Source organism: Cornus florida, unplaced genomic scaffold, assembly GCF_030987335.1.
Source record: "Cornus florida cultivar Cherokee Brave unplaced genomic scaffold, ASM3098733v1 CherokeeBrave_3.0.0_Hap2_Chr05, whole genome shotgun sequence".
In the NCBI taxonomy this organism is placed as follows: domain Eukaryota; kingdom Viridiplantae; phylum Streptophyta; class Magnoliopsida; order Cornales; family Cornaceae; genus Cornus; species Cornus florida.
The window spans coordinates 107338399-107351996 of record NW_026775575.1 but is presented as its reverse complement, the minus strand read 5'-3'; the positions used below and the strand labels follow the sequence as shown (position 1 = coordinate 107351996).

The window sequence follows — 13598 nt, the reverse complement described above, 5'->3', positions numbered from 1 at the left end:
AAAACAAAAGTGAGAATGAACAGAAGTACTATATTTATGTTTACAGATCAAGAATGCTGAATAACAATCTAGAAACACAATTTTGGTCATACATGTCAATGGAGATCAGAGACTCTCTTATTTACAGCTTATTTCAAACACACAATTGGGGTTATTCATCATAATTGACCAAATATAATTCTACTTCATCCTGCCCTAAAAGTAAATCTTTATTCTGCAGAAAAGGGAAATCTACGTCCTGGACAAATCTTTATACACCATGTCTGCAGTTTCCAATTCCATGTCCGATTTTTCTTGCAGCGAATGCTCCTCCTACTCCTCAGTTAAATACTCTCCATCCTTGGTGTATGCAATTTCCAATTCCATGGGTTTCAGCTGCTCTTCTACTCCTTTTTCTTGCAGCAGCTCTTGGTGGGAGTGGGACATATTTGAAAATTGTTTCTGCTGCTCTTCATCATCATCGAAACATATAAGCTCCAGCCAATTTAAATATTCTTCATCTGCAGTTTCTATTTCCATGGGTTTCAGCTGCTCTTGTACTCCTTTTTCTTGCAGCAGCTCTTGGTGGGAGTGGGAGTGGGACATATTTGAAAATTGTTTCTACTGCACTTCATGATCATCAAAAAACATATACTCCATCCAATTTAAATATTCTTCATTTGCATTTTCTAATTCCATGTCAGATTTTCCTTCACAGTTATTGTTGGATTTCAGCTCAGTACTACTACTCATGTGGGACATATTTGCAAAACGTTCCTCCTGCTGCTGCTCTTCATTCTTGGTGTTTGGAGTTACCAATTCCATGTTAGGCACTACTATTTCTTCCTCACAAGTAATATTGGTGTAACTTTCGTCACTGCCTTCATTTTTGTTTCGCTTTCTTTCTTCCTTGCTTTTCTTGCTATTATCTCTTATTCGGCAAACCACCCATTTTTGGAACTGCACTCATACCTGCCCAAACACATCAGTTCAGTAAATATCTAATGGTAAAATGATTACAGTAGCAATAAATTGATCCATTGATAGAATAAAAACCAAGTATGTTCTAAACAAAGAATTAAGCAGTAAAACTTACATATATATACATATGAAGGATTTGAGTTCATGCATTAGTGATACATTCTTATGTACAAGTATATAAGTCCATTTGAATGAACTTTTCTATTCAGCATGCTCTTTGAATATGGCTTATATACATATATAAACACACATACGAACATATATGCAAAGATTAGTTTATTTATTTATTTATAGCTTAAGATTTAACTATACAATGCTCGCCATGCATTAAGAACTACATCTTTCAATTTCGAAAATTCAAAAGGTTTCCTTATTAACAATTGCAAATAGAAGTTACATCATATCTAGCTTATGTGCATTAAGAACTACATCTTTCATTTTCGAAAATTAAAAAGGTTTAACCAATTGCAATTACAATTAACATCTGTTTTATTTGTTTTAATATCTAGCTGTCTTAATTTATGCAGCTCATTACTAATGATAAATTAAAAAATATATCACTCACATAGTGCATACTGAAATTAGTAAAATAGACCCAAGAATTTCAGTTACTGGTTTTTCCAAAGCACCTCATAATGTAAGAAAGGACTGCTATATATATATATATATATATATATATAGCTACTTTCATGTCTACCTAGCTAACTTAGTTATTCAAATTGGAATATATACTCAATGAACATATATAAATATTAATTTCATGCATGATGTTATTATTGAAAATACATATGATTTATATTGATAATTGAAGTATTTAACTATAATCTCAGCGAAGAATACATGCATGCATACAAATTAATTAACTAAGTAAGAGTACTTTATATACATATATAATAGAACTCTAAATTAATGTACTTATTAATACATAGCATATAGTACGTACCGTATCTCTTGAAAGACTATACTCATGCATAATCCAATCAGTTTTCATGCATTCACGACGATTTCGATTTTTGCTCTTGTACTTGTAAAATGTTAAGGTTTTGATCTAGCCAATGACTTTCAAATTTCGGGCGTTTCGAATGTATTTGTCTCCGGTGCTGGCCTTCCAACATCCTCCAACATCAAACTTCCCTTTTTCATCTCTATCGGGCCTCTTCCCTCTATCACTAGTTACACATTTCTTCTGTCGACTTACAAAATAATATCTATTACGCTCATGCTCATCATTATCCATATTGCTATTGGACCCATGAATATCATCTAATATACATATAGACAATTAATTAAAGTCATATACAAGAATATTAATTAATCAAGGATTGAATTTAAAGAAACTAATACTCTATATATAAATAGAGAGTTAGATATGGCATTACTTAACTAGTTGATATCATGATATAGTAACTAATTGCTTACATGAAAGAAACCATGGCTCATATGCATAGATGTCCATATCAATGACTGCATTGGATGGCAATTGCTGTTCACCATTAAGCTTCCTCCTTAAGTAATCAGAAAAGAGTTCTTCATCAGTTGGTTTAAACCTATATCCAACAGCTAGTACCTAATCACGAGTGCTTCCACAACTACTAAGGTACTGATCATCATCATCAGTATTCATGGGACTAATTTGCAGCTGCAAATTCTCACTGCCTCCTACAGTTAATTTCTTGTTTATCCTTTTATTCCCATCCCGGATTCTACGCAAAACCCATTCTTGGAACTGCACTCACACACAACAATTAATTAATTAATAATGAATAAATCAAAAATTAATGTTTGGACATATATACAGAGAAGAAGAGACATATTGTAGGGTTGAAATATGTATCATATATTAATATGAAAAATTATATTAAACATACCTTATCATTTTTTAGCTTAAATTAATGCATGATCCAATCAGTTTTGATGCTTTCTTCACGTCTTTGATTGCTATTTTTGTAACTGAAATATGTTAACGACATCACTGAACCAATAGCATTGCCTAGCTTGTCTCGAATGGTTTTATTGTTGCTGACCCTCCACCATCCTCAGCAAAAATGTCCTTTGACTTCCCGCTTTGGTGTTGTACCATTCGCAGCTACGAATTTCTTCTTTCTTTCTACAAAGTAATATTTATCAAGCTCGTTCATATCATGATCTGTTACACAAACATGTGCAAGATATAAGAATATAATTGAGAAAATTAAACCACAAGAATTAATCTAGTGAAAGATAATATATATATACACACACACAGAGAGGCTAATTGCAGTGTATGCACACACAGTCACATATATATAAGATGGATATATAAATATGTGTCTACATATATCAAATAGGGTTTGGAAGACGTTAATTAAAAAGATAGCAAAGACAAAAGAAAATATAATATTTGTTATTTCTTAGTTTTCTTTTGTGTCTTGCATGTGCTGCACAAAGGAAATCAGTGGATTGTGTGTGCTCGATCCATACGTCTTGGGACGCTGGTTGAATACGTTATATATATATATATATATATATATATATATATATTCTCAGACCGTATCAAAGGATTCATTGTAGTGAAAGTTGATGGGATTCTAGACAGATAATTGGCTAGACAATGGTCCACTTACTGACCTCTTCAATGAGTGCACCATATAATCATTAGGATCATCCACCAACACAAAAGTTAGCTCATTTGTTAACTCCACCACCTGGGCATTTCCACACCAACTCACCACTGTTATCCCTGAACTACGTACTCTCAAACCTCCTCAACCAGATTCCATTGACAGAATTTTTTGGAATGCAGGTCCTACTGGTGCCTACACACTCAAGCATACCCTCTCTGCACTCTCCCCATCATCACCGGCGGCTCCATAGCCCAAGCTTATATGGGACTCAATTGCCATCCCAAGACAACGTAAACTACCCACCTTGGATAGCAAAACAATGTCGAAAGTTGAACTGAAAATTTGCCTACTCTGCTCTTCAAAACCAGAATCTCACTGTCACCTCTTCCTTGAATGCGACTTCATCAAGCCTTTATGGAGATTCATACAGGATAAATGCAGATTTTACACTGGAATCATCAATTGGCCCCAATTTGTACACTGGATCAACAATTGCCTTACAATCCGCCTCTGCAAGCTTGCTCTTAGAGCATTCCTCGTTAGGAAACTACTACTCTTAAGTCTATTTTAGGAATATTGTTTCTTTCCAATTATTATTTGTTATGTTAGGAAGTCTGCTATTTCTATTTTCCATATATATATATATATGATGCTCGTGTAATGGGATTAGGGTTATTATGAATAAAAACTTCATATTTTTGGTGGCTAATCTCCAATTCAAAGGATTATGATCAATTTAGGGTTTAGAACCCTATCATTCATCTACATTATTCATCTACATTATTTGGAGTGAAAGGAACAATTGATTATATAGGAACTCACCTTCATCGAAACAGGCAGTCCTACAGCAGAAATCGATGGAGAGAGAAAATGGAGGCGTCGTCGCCGCCGATTCCTCCACCGTCAAAACCCTCTTCCTCCGCCGATCCCCTTCTCTCTAAGGGTCGTGACGCCTCCAATTCACCAAACCACAACTCGACCGCCTCATCCCCGAAATCCTGGACTGTGCTGTCAAACCCATCACCCACTTTTCGCGTCACTGGCAGAAGCTTGCTCAAATCGAGGCAACATTGGTTTGGGCTTTGCGTTGATCTCCGCAACCTCTCCTTTAGCCGTATTTCTCGTCGTCTCTGTTAGCGGCGTTGGTCTGGGCATATGGCGGCGACGGCGTTTATTTAGGGTTTCGAGAAAACATTAAGGGGGAGGAGAGGGGAAAACGGCGTCAATTTTAGTACTATTCTACTACGTCATTTAACTTAAGGGCAAGACGGCGTCATTAAACTTAATTAAACATTCATACATATATACACACACATATATATCCAAATTAAGAAAGAGATGAGTAAGAAAAAGATGAGAGAGAGGAGACTATAATCCATATACATACAGTAAAGCAATCGGGTTCGTGGTGGTAGACATCCATGTCAATCACTGCATTGGAGGGCAGTTCTTCCCCCTTAACCTTCTTCTTTAAGTAATTACGGATGAGTTCTTGATTTGTTGGTTTAAACCTATATTCCTCTGGCAATGGCATATTACCTGAACATCAAAGAAATAAATGATAGATCTTTCTTTATGTATGTACAAATGAGTTTCTTTTATTTAAAGTGAAATTGAAGCTAATACCATATATGTATATATAGATATAGTTAACTTGAATACCAAGCTTATTACTCTTAGATTGCTAATGATCAGTTTCTTGGATGCTAAGCTAGCTAATTAATACAATATAAATACACACATGTGCTATATGCTACCTCACCGCCTTAAGCTCCAGAATTAATATGCTACCTTTTCACCGCCTCAAGCTCCAGAATTAATATGCTGTGTCTTACCAATTATCAGGTGCTTCTAATTTTTTAATAAAAGATTTGATAAAATGCACCAGCTGTTCTAATCCATACCACTAACTATAGTGATTAGTAGTGCAGAATTCATCATGGATGAGAACATTTTTTGGTTCATCAATATTTTAAGTCTCTTGTGCTAGCTTTTAACTACAAACATTAAATATTATTGTTGTTATTAGCAATAGAATGTTTTTTGGTGATCGAAGAATAGGATTTTTTTGTTAACATTCCATGAATATTTTCCAAACTAATTTAGAGAGAATTAATGTAATCCGTAAAGGGGCATTGGATGCTAGGCTGAATTTATTTTATCCTTAGCAGAGGGTGCCGGGCCAAATTTACTCCAGAAAGCTCACATCTATTGCAAAATTTCTACTTCTACTACTTTATGTGTTGCCTATTGTTTCTTCAACTTGATCTATTTGTTCTTGAAAAGAATAAGATTGAATAGAATATTTTTTGATATGATATTACACAAAGAGTAAAATATTATGTCTCGAGATGAAAAATACATGTGCAGTAAATTATAGAGTGTTTTAAGAGTTTGGTTCTGCTATCCCTTTTTTTCTATAATCATAATATGTACGATGCCACTAGGGTTTGCATATTATTGTTGGTTGGACCGTAGGTACGATGATTTACTTCACAGACGAGGTCTCTGGTTCCAGGGAAAAGAATAGAAGAAGTCTCCGTAATTATTATGACCCATCCCTTTACTAACAATAAAAGAGAACTAAATGCAATTTAAATGGAAAAGGATTTACTTCTCAATTAAATTAGGTTATATGGCAGTTTTTTAATTGAATGAAAATTTATGGATACCTATATAATTCTTTAACCATTATAAAGTGAGAAACTAATGGCATATCTTTAAAGAAGGAAATTTTGTGCTCGATGTAGCATGGACTACATGGCAAATGCAAATTCTCAACACAACAAATTTTATGGTGGTGGTTTTGGACAGGGTAAGATTGAATAGAATATTTTTTGATATGATATTACACAGAGAGTAAAATATTATGTCTCGAGATGAAAAATACATGTGCAGTAAATTATAGAGTGTTTTAAGAGTTTGGTTCTGCTATCCCTTTTTTTCTATAATCATAATATGTACGATGCCACTAGGGTTTGCATATTATTGTTGGTTGGACCGTAGGTACGATGATTTACTTCACAGACGAGGTCTCTGGTTCCAGGGAAAAGAATAGAAGAAGTCTCCGTAATTATTATGACCCATCCCTTTACTAACAATAAAAGAGAACTAAATGCAATTTAAATGGAAAAGGATTTACTTCTCAATTAAATTAGGTTATATGGCAGTTTTTTAATTGAATGAAAATTTATGGATACCTATATAATTCTTTAACCATTATAAAGTGAGAAACTAATGGCATATCTTTAAAGAAGGAAATTTTGTGCTCGATGTAGCATGGACTACATGGCAAATGCAAATTCTCAACACAACAAATTTTATGGTGGTGGTTTTGGACAGGACAAGTACCAAGGTATCGTTCGCAAAAAGTAAATGAGAAATCTCCACCTGATGGACTAAATCTCTTCCCACCTTGAAATTCTTAATAAGACCGAGATCCTCTGCCTGCTAGACCTCAGTCTATGCGTCCGCACATGCCATTTTGTAGTGAAACGTCTGTATGCCCGTCCATCTCTTGCACTTATTGTCAATGATAAGCGCCATGTAAACAAGTCTGGACTAGTGATTGTGTATTTGCTTTAAAAGAAAAAAAGAAGAGAATAATAAGTACATCAAGTCGTAAAAGTGACACGCATAAGTGACTGATTCTCTACAAACTTTAAAGTACGAGAGAATATTCCAATACGTTTTTTACACGTTCCATGATCATAGGTGAATGGCTTTTCCTTAATTCTACCAGTCCGTTTTCAACCATTGGATGAGGGCCCTGTGTGAGCCCACACAATATAGCATTATTCGAAGGAAAAGAAAAAAAAAAAAAAAAAACCTCTTTCATGTTAAACTCTTTCTTGCAACTTTTTGACTTTTCCTGTTGATTTCTTCCATATGAATGCAAACTCACCGTGTTACTCCCTTTGACCCATTATTGACGTCCATATTCAAAATTTATACATTTTAAGATAGTAATTTTTATTACATTGGTTTTTTAATTTATCTATTTTAAATGTTATTTTTTGATGAGATTCACGATTTTGACACTTTATTGTGTTTTATCTTTTAGGGATAAATTGAGAATATTAATAAAAATAGTGCATTGATTTTTGAAATGGGACAACTATTATGGGACAACCAAAAATAGAAAAATGAACTATTAATATAGGATAGAGGAAGTAATACTTTTTCAATTGTCCACTTATATAGATATGAAAGAAAATTATGAAGCGGATAATACGAAGTCTCAAGCTTCCAAAATAAATAATAATAATAAAACAGTCCAAGTCTCAAGGTTTTATGATTTTGGCACCTTGAGGGGAGGAAAAAAAAGGAAAGAAGAAAGACGTGAGAAATTATTATAAACTTGAAAGTTAATTTTAAATTATGCTGAGATTATTAAGAATTTAAGATTAATGATTAATGCCACTTTAATGATCAATGTCGAATACAATATTGTTCGTATTATTTATTTGTTTTAGTTGTTGATTTTGGGTAAAGTAATGAAGGAATTTTTGGTATGTGATTGTTGCATACAAATACAAAATCCATATTTCACTGACTTCATATGACAGAGTAAAACCAAAAAATCATTCCAAAACAAAAACTCTCCAAAAAAAAAAAAAAAAAAAAAAAAAAAAAAAAAAAAAAAAAAAAAAACTATCTTTACTTAATGAAAAGAAAAAAACAAAAAACTCTTCAACAAATTATCAATTGAAAATTTAACAAAACAATAAATAGGAAAAAAAACACAAACAAATCAATAAGATAAGAATTTAGGTTCTTCAATCATGGATTTTTTTTAATATTCAAAACTTCAAATGAAATTTCTGTTTTAAATTTTGTAAAAATTAATTTTTTTTAAAATTCTTATAGAAGCATTCCAATACATTTCGGAGATATGAAAACCCAGTTTTTGAAAATGAATATATATATATACACACACACACACACACACATATGGAAATAGTTTGTTTTTCTATTTTTCTAAATACAAAAAAAAAAAAAAAAAGGAAAGGAGAAAAAGATATGGAAAAATTATGTATGAGATGAAATTTTAAAGATAATGAGGTTATAGAAAAAATTGTGTTTGAGTTGAAAATCTTTTAGAATAGTTACATTATGAAAAGTTTAAATTTTAGGATAGCCACAATAGATTTTATATGTGAGTTGATTTTTATCGCGGCGCGGGGGTGGGGGGGTTTTATAGTCATCAATAGTCATCAATTATATCACTGCACAAAATGAGTGTTTAAGAAAGTTTGACTATGATCTATTTTGTCATTTTAACTTAATAAAAAAATTGAGTGGAACGCTATAGTACATTTGTGGTGTATATTTGTAGAGTGCGCAGATACCACTAACTTTTTTTACAATTGCACGTAATTAGAACTCCTAGTCTTCCATAAAAAAAATATACAACTTTGACATGGTAAATTTGAAAATTGTCATATAAAAATTAAAATTTTATTGTCATCTTCATACAAAATAATTTATAAAATTTTATAAAAAATAAAGAATCATCCTGCTTGTACAACCAATAGAGATCAATTTCCCTTATTTATTCCTCTATTTGTATGGTATTAAGGATTCAAGAATCTTTTTGAAGGGCTTCAAAACAAGCAAAATCTAACACAAGTAAATGAAATTGAAAAGAAAAATAAAAACTGTAATTTAGAAAATCAATACTTATAAAATATTACATCCTTAAATTTGGTGGGCACTTGTTAGAGGTTACAAGTTATTGAAACTCTATTTTTCAATTGACGGAATTGACTCATCCTAGATACTCCTATGAAAAAAAAAAAAAAAATACTCTCTGTATTAACATTGAACTATATTCTATTTTGTCTGGTTATTCATTACCGAAGTAAGAAAAATATTTAATACAGATGAAAAGAGGCAAAAGGAACATAGAAGTTTAAGACGCTCTTTGCAATGTCATGGGAAAGTCCAGGCCATTGAAATATTTTTCTGATAGGGAGAGCAAGTAGAATGAGAGAAAAACCTTGAAATCAAGGAGTTTTAGAAACGTCTATTGAATAACTCTTGATATTTATAAATGCATGCAATGAAAATGTATCTTAGTAAAAAAGTGTGAATTTATAAGGTGTAATTATATAATTTTAATCGTATATGTGCTTCAACTTGCAACACCTCTATGACACTGCTCTTCATAAATTTATTTAAAATAATAATAATAATACTAATACTTTACCCAAAATCAACAACTAAAACAAATAAATAATATGAACAATATTGTATTCGACATCGATCATTAAAGTCGAGTTAATTTTAAATTCTTAATAATCTCAACATAATTTAAAAATAGAGTTTTTATATTCTCTGTCTCCTCTCTTAACACATGAATGTAACTGAGGGAAGGGATGGATGAGACTCTCTCTGCTATTTATTTATTTATTTTATCTAGTGGAATGGAATGGGAAGTAAAAAGATGCATGTATGAGGATAATGGAAATGCATTTTTTTTTTTTTTTTAACAAAAACAAAATAGAAGAGAGAGAAAGCTTTTATATTCTTTTTACCCATACACTCTTATTATATCAATAATAAAAAAGTTTGGTGGGTATAGGCGCTCCACAAATATACTATAGCGTCCCACTCAATTTTTTTATTAAGTTAAAATAACAAAATAGACTCTAGTCAAACTTTCTTAAACACTAATTTTGTACATTATAAAAATCACCATTATAAAAATCGATTTACATAAAAATATGACGTGTCTATCCTAAAATTTAAACTCTTCATAATGTAATTATTTTAAAATCTTTCCAACTCAAGCACAATTCTTTCCATAACCTCATTGTCTTAAAATTTCATTTCATACATAATTTTTTCCATCTTTCTTTCTCTCCTTTTTTTTTTTTTTTTAAGAAAAATTGAAAAACAGGATTACAGCAACCTACTCTGTACAATCACCCGCCAGAGGCTAAGAAGCCGAAGAAGGGTTGAAACGGCTCGTTATTGAGGTACAGCGGTGCGTTCAGAAGGATTCCCTTCGTTCGATGGAAATGGTCACCCGAAGGGCCTGCCTAACCGGCTCCCAGGGAAGACGGGTTACTTCGACTGGTTCGACTGGTTTGAAGATTATGGAACAGGGCCCGTGCTTGCATATTTTAGGTGACCTAGCCCTACAAGCTGGCACTACGAAGTCGAGAGCTACAGATCAACAAACCTCTGCCCGCTGTCCGTGACCCGATCTCTGGTCAAAGGAATGTTCAACACGGCTGTGTTAAGCATCTAGCTAGCGTGAATTATGAGCCAGCATTCAGCCTAAGCCGTCAACCATCAAGACCATCAACCAGGCTTCTCACTCATCGGTTAGTAGATTTGAGCTTCTGTGGAAACGGAGCTGATTTCAATGATTTTCCTTGTTGACGTGCTCCGCTGCAGATAGTTGGGCTAGAGATGTGGATTGCCCCTCGGCTTGGTCCCCGGGTTGCCCCACGACCTGCCTAAAAAGGAGGTAGAGGGTCTACTTTAAGACTTCCCAAGGTAGATTATTCGATTCTATTTCCTACTTTGGTAAGGATTGGCGGGTGGCCATCCAAATCAAGAATGTTCGATGTCCCATCCGAGTAAGCTTTTTTGGCTCCAACAAAGCCAGCTTTCCACTCTGATAGAGAAAGATTATGGAACTCTTTCTATATATATATATATATATTCATTTTCGATCAAAAACTAGGTTTTCATATCTATGGAATGTATTGGAATGCTTGTATAAGAATTCTATAAAAAATTAATTTCTGCAAAATCTAAAACAGAATTTTCATTTGAATTTTTGAATTTTAAAAAAAAATCCATGATTGAAGAACCTAAATTCTTATTTTATTAATTTTTTTGTGCTTTCTTTCATAGTTATTGTTTTGTTAAATTTTCAATTGTTAATTTATTTAAAAGTTTTTTATTATTATTATTATTATTTTTTCTTCAGTAAGTAAAGAGAGTTATTTTTATTAATTTATTTTTGGAGAGTTTTTGTTTTGAAATTTATATTGGTTTTAAATGAACTACTTTTACTCTGCCACAGAAAGACAGTGAAATATTGGTCTTGTATTTCTTGGCTAAATAACCACCTCTTTCTTTCCTATTCCCTCTTCCACCATTCTCTAAAATGTCCTTCCTTTTATGGCCTCATACTACAATCACATATCAAAAATTCCTTGATTAATTACTTTATCCAAAATCGACAACTAAAACAAATAAATAATACCAACAATATTGTATTCGACATTGATCATTAAAGTCGCGATGATCTTAAATTCTTAATAATCTCAACATAATATGAAATTGACTTTCAAATTTATAATGCTTTCTCACATCTTTCTTCTTTTGTTTTTTTTTTCCTCCCCTCAAGGTGCCAATATCATAAAACCTTGAGACTTTGTATTGTTTTATTATTATTATTTATTTATTTTGGAAGCTTGAGACTCTGTATTGTCGGCTTCATAATTTTCTTTCATATCTATATAAGTGGACAATTGAAAAAGTATTAACACGATGAGTTTGCATTCATATGGAAGAAATCAACAGGAAAAGTCAAAAAGTTAAAAGATCTAAGAATTGAACATTTAAGAGTCAGGAAACGAATCATCCATATCCTATCGATTGAAAAAAAAAAAAAAAAAAAAAAAAAAAAAGGAATAAAATTGTGGAGGTTGGCAATGAAAAATTGGTTTGAGAGAGGAAGAGAAAGAAGTGAGACAGTGTGGGGGGTTTGGCAATGCGGGAATTTTTTTTTTTTTAGGGAGGGAAACAGGGAATTTTTGGTATTTTACTTTAATAAAAATAATAATGAAGTTCCAAAGTACTATTTTGGAATGTCAATATCAGCACCCATAAAAAATAGATATTTATTTTAAATTTTTTTAAAAATAGAATTTTTATATTCTCTGTCTCCTCTCTTAACACATAGTACGTTGGTTTAATTTTTATGGTTCATTGGTGATTAAAAATCTTGTGACATTAATTGCTTGTACACACACTTGGGGTAGGCCACTTGGAGGATGTAAAGTTGGGCTTTCCTGTTAAAACTCGTCCGTCATTCAAACCCAATTCATCCCTAAATGCATGCGGTGGTTCTTCCTTGGCTTCCCACGTAACATCTTCACTAAAGCTTATATGGACCTTGTAGTTAACTTGGTTTTACATATGTTATCCCATATCTATCATTAATTATCGAATGAGATGGATCATATATTTTATAGTTGAAGCCATTAACTATCAGTCTACTCAAATCGTAAAAACATAGATCGTAAATATATATTATATAGAATATAGGAGTTTTTATTTATTTATTTCTAAGGCAATAAATGTTAAAGTTACATTTATAGTTGAAGCCATAAACTATCAGTCTACTCCAATGAAGAGTGTAGGAACAAACCCTTTTCATAGTTATTAGATTGGTTGCATGTGGTTGTCACAGGATGGACTATTAATAGTTCCATAGCACAATAAAAAGCCCCAACATGTAGACCTTGTTGTACTCATCATAAACATACATAGCTTACTTATCATCTCCAATGGCTTTCCTTGAGTTACTCACATTGCTTCTGTGCCCTGTTGTTCTTTGCTATTGAGGGTGGAGTTTCAGGAGGCACAGAAACTGGCTACCGAGGAAGTGGCTTCTCGTTGGTTTGGTGCGACTTGCTCTAAATGCTCACCGTGTCCATGACCATGCAACAGAAATCCTAATAACTATGTTTTCTGCACTTAACCCCACATATATCTATATTTATACTATTATTAAATGTGTAAAGTGTTTCAGTATTTCAGTATTATTTATTTATATAAAAAAATATTTATTAATTGATATAAAAATAGTTTTTGTAAAAAAAGTTTCTATAAAATTCTAAAAATTACCTAATAAAATCAATCACATTATGTATAAAACTCTTATTTTTAGTTCAATATAAAAAGAATAGTTATTTTTTATGAATAATTACCACAATATAACCGGCCCGGCCCAATTATGATTATGTCATTAACAAAAAATGATACATGTAATCATCCTATACATCT

The 13598-nt window shown here is 32.3% G+C and overlaps 1 long non-coding RNA gene across 4 annotated transcripts; it reads right to left on the bottom strand.

The window, feature by feature from the left end:
* Positions 1-10: 10 nt before the first annotated feature.
* Positions 11-4837, bottom strand: LOC132308340 (uncharacterized). 4 transcript variants are annotated; one of them, XR_009482417.1, is made up of 5 exons: positions 4386-4837; positions 2829-3106; positions 2380-2686; positions 1904-2223; positions 11-939 (listed from the first exon to the last, which is right to left on the bottom strand). It is a non-coding gene; the product is annotated as an uncharacterized LOC132308340 (long non-coding RNA). The 4 variants fall into 4 exon arrangements; XR_009482415.1 differs by having other exon boundaries at positions 11-951; positions 4386-4836; XR_009482418.1 differs by having other exon boundaries at positions 11-951; positions 1904-2153; positions 4386-4836.
* Between the last annotated feature and the right edge of the window lie 8761 nt (positions 4838-13598).